General features: G+C 41.5%; 2 pseudogenes; both read right to left on the bottom strand.

The window, feature by feature from the left end:
• Positions 1-820, bottom strand: part of LOC103598813 — a 4,361-nt pseudogene extending 3,541 nt beyond the window's left edge.
• Positions 821-4,054: 3,234 nt separating this feature from the next.
• LOC103598812 lies at positions 4,055-4,981 on the bottom strand (annotated as a pseudogene).
• Between the last annotated feature and the right edge of the window lie 2,751 nt (positions 4,982-7,732).

The following is a 7,732-nucleotide window of genomic DNA, read 5'->3' as shown; positions in this document are numbered from 1 at the left end:
AAAAAAAAAAAAAAAAAAAAAAGGCAAAGAAAAAGCAACACACACTTGAGTCTAGGAAGCCAAACTAAAGCTGACTTTAGATTTTACCTTTTGTCTTAAAGTCCTTGGGACTGCCCAGTGGTGACAGTTATATTTACTCTCTTTAGGGTTGAGAACTCTTGAAGTCAGGCATTTTATATACATTTTCTAATATGATATTTTAGTAAATGCCATGCAATATAACCAATGTTTCCAATTGCATTCTGTATAAGGAGAGAGAAAACTTTTATTAAACTTATGCAAATAACCATATTGTCATCAAAATCTTAAGAACTCACATCAACATGTTCCCAATTTTGGAGGTATCTAAAAGGAGAAAAAAGTAAATGCTTCCATGTGACCGGCCGCACCGCGCTCAGCCAGTGAGCGCACAGGCCATCTCTATATAGGATCCGAACCCACGGTGGGAGTGCTGCTGCGCTCCCAGCACCGCACTCTCCCGAGTGCGCCACGGGGTCAGCCCACAAAAGTATATTTTGACAAATTGCTTTGAGGTATAGATAGCTTAGGAGAGAGAAAGTTTCTTAAATATGGGGAAAAACACATTTAAGAAAAGAACTAATAATTTTTAAGGTGAAGTCATAAAAGCATTATCTTCATTAGTTACTTAACTTTATGTAATTAATTTTTGGTTTGCATGATCTCTTTTAGCAGTTTTATAAAACCATCAGATTTTTATTAGAGTTAAAAAAAATTTGTTTTGTCCATTCATCTTCAAGATATTTGAAACCTGTATTTAAGTGTACTTGTTATAGTCGTTTCCACAAATCTTACTGTACATGACTCGAGAAAAATCAAAACTGTGGAAGTCAGACGTAGAATAGTCATGGATCAAATCTGATGAAAGTTTGTTACAATCAACAGTGGAGCAGTAAATTTGATAGTTTCTATTGCATACAGCTTCTTAAGATACAAACCAAAATGTCACTGATAGTGTCACATCAGGACCATTATATCTAAACAAATATAGACTTAAAGAAGGGTTTCATAACAAGGAAATATGAATAAAAACATTTTGTTTTAAGAGTTTTACATAACTTTGTACCATTTATATCAACGACATATCTACAAATGTAACTGAAGATTTAGTAATATCGATTATTTCACCAACCTTCCCATAAAACTTACTAAATAAGCTTAATCATTTCATATCTCCACGAGATGAGAGTTATATTCATTGAGGCCCTCCAGGTTCCCAGCTGGAAAATCTCAAAGACTTAACTTAGAATTTTATTATGAGGGAAGCCCTTCAAGAATGTGTAAATGTTCACAACATTGGATCAAAACTGGATCGTAGGTCACTCTGAAGTAGTAGTAATTTATTCAACCACAGTGATAACAAGAGACTTCAAAGGAACTCAGAATGTAGCACAGATGTCAACACCTTAACCCTGTCAGAGCTCAGCCTTTCTAAGTAATCACAAGCCTGATAAAGACAACATGAGAAATTATTTTGACAAAAGGCAAAATGTTTATTAGGCCAGTTACTAAAATGGTAAAGGCAAATCTCTTGCAGTGTGATTTTTTTCTTGCATGTAGACCATTAAGATAAGTTGTAAGTCAAATTAGATGAGAAGGCATTTTGAATTGAATCATATACAGGAAGTGTCCAAGGTTATGAGCAACAATTTATACACATGAAGAAAAAGCCAAGAGTGCAATACCAAATTATCCTGGAGGACAAACATTGCTTTTCTAAGCTTCAAGACAGAACATCTCAGTGTCAGACAATGACAGCAGAGAAACCTGATGAAAAACTTGAAGAGAGTTGTTCAAACCTTTTCACGGGCAGAAAAAGTGGGGGCTGCAGGTAACTGTCACCTGCCAATCATGCACAGTGAGACACAGCAAAAGTTGAAGTGGCTATGGTCACACTACTTTGTACTTTCCTCAGTAAAATGCCTGTTCATGTATTTTTCGTGTTTTTGCTCAATCTTATTTGATTGTCCTCCTACAATTGAATTATAAAACATCATATGCTTGAGTCATAAAATCTTAACCAGAAATATGATTGGCGAATATTTTTTTCACTACATACCTTTCATTTTATTTTATTAATGCTGGGGTTGTTTTTAATGTTCCAATTAATGTATAATTCCTTAAGTTCCTTGTATATTATGGGTATTAATCCCTTGTCAGATGCATAATTAGCAAAAATTTCCTGCCACTCTGTAGGTTGTCACTTCACTCTGTTCAGTGTTTCTTTTGCTGTTCAGAAGTTTTTTGTTTGATACAGTCTCATCTGTTAATGTTTTCTTTTGCTGCTTGTGCTTTTGGGCTCATATTCATAGTCTGTGCCAAGACCTAGTTCCTGAAGTGTTTCACCTATATTTTCCCTTAGTAATTTTACATTTTCAGGCCTTAAGCTGAAGTATTTAATCCAATATGAATTGATATTAGTGTTTGGTGAGATATGCGTATCTCGTTTCATTCATCTGCATATGGATATGCAGTTTTCCTAATACCACCTTTTGAAGAGGCAGTCTTTTATCCAATGTAGATTTTTGGTGCCTTTGTCCAATATCAGATGGCTGTAAGCCTGAGGGGTGATTTCTTTGTTCTCACTTCTGCTCCACTGGTCTGAGTGTATAATTTGATACCAGTACCATGCTGTTTTGGTTACAATTTCCCTGCAGTATAATTTGAAGTCAGGTAGTGTTATGCCACTGGCTTTATTTTGTTTGCCCAGGATTGCTTTGGCTATTCAGGGTCTTTTTGTTCCATGTGAAAGGTAAGATTGTTTTTTCCATTTCTGTGAAGAATGTTATGGTTATTTTGATAAGGATTGCATTGAATCTGTAGATCATATTGGGTGTTTCAGACATTTTCAGAATTTAATTCTTCCAATTCAAGAGTAGGGATATCTTTCCATCTTTTTGTGTCTTCTTTAACTTCTTTCAGAAATGTTTTGTTGTTCTCATTGTAGAGGTCTTTCACCTCCTTGTTTAAATTGATCCCTGGTAATTTTTTATTTTTCATGACAATTGTAAATGTGTTTAATTTCTTTATTTCTCCTTCTGTGAGCTCATTATTTGAGTATATTAATGCAACTTATTTGGAGGCATTTATTTTATATCCTGCAACATTACTGAAGTTATTAACCAGCTCTAGGAGATTTTTGATAGTGTCTTTATTTTTATATATATGTATAGCTTAATGTCATCTGCAAATAGAGACAGTTTGGCTTTATCTTTTCCAATCTGGATTCCCTTTATTTCTTTCTCTTGTCTGATTAGTCTGGCTAGTACGTCCAGTACTATACACTTACATAGTTAAAAAAAAATCCCAACTAAAAAACAGGCAAAGTAGCTGAATAGGTATGTTTTACAGGAAAACATACAAATGCCTTACAGGTAGATGAAAAAATGCTCAACATCACTAGTCAACATGGAAATGCAGATTAAAACTACATTGAGATACCACCTTACCTCAGTTAGACTGGCTATAATCAACTTGACAGTGAATAACAAAGGCTGGCAAGGGTGTAGAGAGAAGGACACACACCTGTATTGTTGGTGGGACTGTAAATAAGTACCACCACATGGGAAAAAAGTACGGAGGCTTCTCAAACAAATACAGATAGATCTTCCATATGATACAGCAATCACCCTTCTTTGTATATACCCAGAGGAATGTGAATCATCATATTCTTGATCAGGGGAAGATAAAAATCCTTACAATGATTTGTGTGTCAGGAAAGAGAACAGGTCATGTTGACACCTGAGAAAATAAAGTTCTCAGTGAATGGAAACATCTTATCTGTAAATGAGGAAAGTTACTTCACTCTGTGATGCCTGCAGTGAGAATGTGAGAAAAGAGAGTCACAAACAACAAAGCAGGAAATGACCCTGAGGGGCATCTGAGAGTCAGCAGAGCAGAGGAAACCTCAGATCCCAAGAGTAAGCCCCATCTCCTCTCTGCACCTGCTCCATGGGGCACAGGAGCTGGGTGGGCCTTGAGCGCCCCCTGCAGCCTAGACCCCTCCTGTATCCTGAACAGAGGTTTGTGTTTGAGCTCACACCGACTTCCCCTCTCGGTCCCTTGCACAGTAATATGTAGTCATGACCTTGGAGGTCACAGAGCTCAGCTGCAGGGAGAAATGCAGCTAGGACATATCTATGATGATGGAGATGAGGCTCTTGAGGGATGGGGCATAACTAGTGCTGCCACCAGAACTAATGCATCCCATTGACTCACACCCCTTCCCTGAGTGCTTGTGGATCCACCTCCAATCACAACCACTGGTGATGGAGTCACCAAAGACTGTGCAGGTGAGGGACAGGGTCCGCGAGGGCTTCACCAGTCCTGGGCCCAACTCCTGCAGCTCCACCTGAGACAGGACACCTGGGACAAGGAAACTCTATCCCTGTAAGTCGTGTGCAGTCACAACCATCCCACAGAAACATGTGTGTCATCTGAGACACTCACTTTGGGGAGCTGTCACCAGACAAAGGAGAAGCCCCTACAATCTCATCTTCTATTAGGCCCCAACTCTGCCTTCCCCAGAGACCTGAGCCCTGTCTGAGGACAGACCTGTGAGCTTCCAAAGCCCAAGTGTCTACATTTACCCTAGAGCTTGAAGGGAAATTGTCGTGAGGGGAACTTTATTCATATAAGTGATTATAAACTTAGGTGAGGCACATTGCCTGTATGCATTTTTTTTTTTTACTTAAAATTATTTGACATACAATCATGGAATGGAAGAGACCTTGGTGAATTTGAAACATTCCAAAAGGTGTCCCCAACTTCCTTAGCCCAGATCTACCTTCCTTCAACCCCTGCCTTCCATGCTGTCTTGGTGCAGCCCAACTCTCCTTCATAAACCCAGGCACTTCCTCTTACGTCCCAGCACTGACCCCAGCACAACCCCTGCCTTCTTTCCCTGTACCTGCTCCTCTGATGTGGTTCTCATCACTCCTGAGAGTTTGTTACATTGTAACATTGTTGCTGTTCCATGAGTTTCTGACCTGCCCATTGCTCTCTGTCCTGTGATATATGACAGAGCACAACAGAACCCAGGGAGACTCTGCAAAAACTGGTGCCCTGTGCCTTACTCAGTACACTGATTCTCACTGTTTGGGAAAGACAAAAAGACTCTTTTAAATGCCCCTTTTCACAACGTGATTCCTGTGCATCCAGAGTATAAACATTTCCAATATAAATTCAGTTCTCACCCATATTTTATGTATGTTAATCCTTCCTTTAATACTCCAATTGCATTAGATATCCCAGCTTAAAAAAAACAATTACAATGGTCACCATGCAAGCACAAAATGATATTGAATATCATTAATCAGCATGAAACTTTTAATAATATAATTTTCTTTGATGGCCATGTGCTGGGGTCCACGATGGCCACACCATGACTGCAGTCAATGCCCAGCACAGAGAAAGAGGCCAGGGGCTGGGCTGGACACTTGGCTGAGTCACCCCCTGGGAGCTCCCTCGCAGTCCCAAGGGCAGGTCCATGTCATGGAGGGACAGCCCTTCATGTCACATTAAACAGAAGAAGAGGGAATATTGAATTTCAGATGGACTATTTTTTTACTTCTTTTGTAAAGACACTCAACATGAGCTCTACTCTATTTACACATTGTAAGTACACAGAACAGTATTGGTCATGCTGGGCCCAGTGTTGGCGCTTGTTCCTCCTGTGGAACTGAAATGTTATACATGTTCAACTTTAATTTAAAGAGCCAGGCTGCGAGTGTGTATGTGGCATCTGTGCACATTTCCATTCACATCATTAATCATATGCTCTAACTTAGATCAAAATATCAAAAACGTATGTTATGTGTTGTCTTCAGAATGAAGGAGAACGGTGGGGTGTGCACTGGAGACTAACACGCTAAGCACGTGTCACCTCTGTGTGTCAGTCTGTCTCTCTGAGAGAAGAGAAAAAAAGAATCCCCTCTCACTCCCCCAAGAGACTTGCTGTCTCCTCTAAGGGAGGGTAAAGTGAGAAGCACTTGGGAAGGTCCCACCAGGACACAGCTCACTAAATGACAGAACTCATCATAGGACTGTGCACTGCTTCCCCTACCCCACACCTTACCCACATCAACAGGGCTTCTGTATCATGACAGAGAAAAACCCTAACACCACATGCACCTTAGACACTACTTAAGAAGTGTCCATGAAAATGTAGCCCACAGAGGAGACAAAAACAAGGACATCAGGGGAAATTTTACAGTCTGTTGCTTATCTTGTCATCCTCTCATGCTTTGGCTCCCAGACCCTTCAAACATCTTTTCCAGACGGGGTCACAGACCTCTTCAACCCTTTATGCAGACACAGTCGTGGAACCCTCATATTCAGACTGGGTTAGAGACACCTCATATAACACACAGGTTGTGTCACAGATCCCTCAAAATCAGGTCATGAACCAGGTAATTGGAAAAGACCCTGGGAGCCATTGGCAAAGATGGTGGCCTTCATTCTGATGTGGGCTCAGCCCCAGCCCACACAGCAGCAGCAGCTGATAGCAGATGCCGCAGCAGCAGAGGCCTGGTGGCCTCCCACAAGGTGAGGGGGTTTCCAGGCAGGCAGTGTGGACCAGAACAGATTGTCCTTTTCACTTAAGTCAGATAAACAAGGAACACCTTGGCGCACATGCGCAATGACATCAAACAGCAAAGAAACGGGGGGGGGGGGCGGGCNGTCATGCTGGGCCCAGTGTTGGCGCTTGTTCCTCCTGTGGAACTGAAATGTTATACATGTTCAACTTTAATTTAAAGAGCCAGGCTGCGAGTGTGTATGTGGCATCTGTGCACATTTCCATTCACATCATTAATCATATGCTCTAACTTAGATCAAAATATCAAAAACGTATGTTATGTGTTGTCTTCAGAATGAAGGAGAACGGTGGGGTGTGCACTGGAGACTAACACGCTAAGCACGTGTCACCTCTGTGTGTCAGTCTGTCTCTCTGAGAGAAGAGAAAAAAAGAATCCCCTCTCACTCCCCCAAGAGACTTGCTGTCTCCTCTAAGGGAGGGTAAAGTGAGAAGCACTTGGGAAGGTCCCACCAGGACACAGCTCACTAAATGACAGAACTCATCATAGGACTGTGCACTGCTTCCCCTACCCCACACCTTACCCACATCAACAGGGCTTCTGTATCATGACAGAGAAAAACCCTAACACCACATGCACCTTAGACACTACTTAAGAAGTGTCCATGAAAATGTAGCCCACAGAGGAGACAAAAACAAGGACATCAGGGGAAATTTTACAGTCTGTTGCTTATCTTGTCATCCTCTCATGCTTTGGCTCCCAGACCCTTCAAACATCTTTTCCAGACGGGGTCACAGACCTCTTCAACCCTTTATGCAGACACAGTCGTGGAACCCTCATATTCAGACTGGGTTAGAGACACCTCATATAACACACAGGTTGTGTCACAGATCCCTCAAAATCAGGTCATGAACCAGGTAATTGGAAAAGACCCTGGGAGCCATTGGCAAAGATGGTGGCCTTCATTCTGATGTGGGCTCAGCCCCAGCCCACACAGCAGCAGCAGCTGATAGCAGATGCCGCAGCAGCAGAGGCCTGGTGGCCTCCCACAAGGTGAGGGGGTTTCCAGGCAGGCAGTGTGGACCAGAACAGATTGTCCTTTTCACTTAAGTCAGATAAACAAGGAACACCTTGGCGCACATGCGCAATGACATCAAACAGCAAAGAAACGGGGGGGC

This window comes from Galeopterus variegatus, unplaced genomic scaffold (assembly GCF_000696425.1).
Source record: "Galeopterus variegatus unplaced genomic scaffold, G_variegatus-3.0.2 Scaffold2746, whole genome shotgun sequence".
Lineage (NCBI taxonomy): Eukaryota > Metazoa > Chordata > Mammalia > Dermoptera > Cynocephalidae > Galeopterus > Galeopterus variegatus.
Note: the sequence above shows the minus strand (reverse complement) of the source record. Positions and strands in the feature narration are given on the sequence as shown.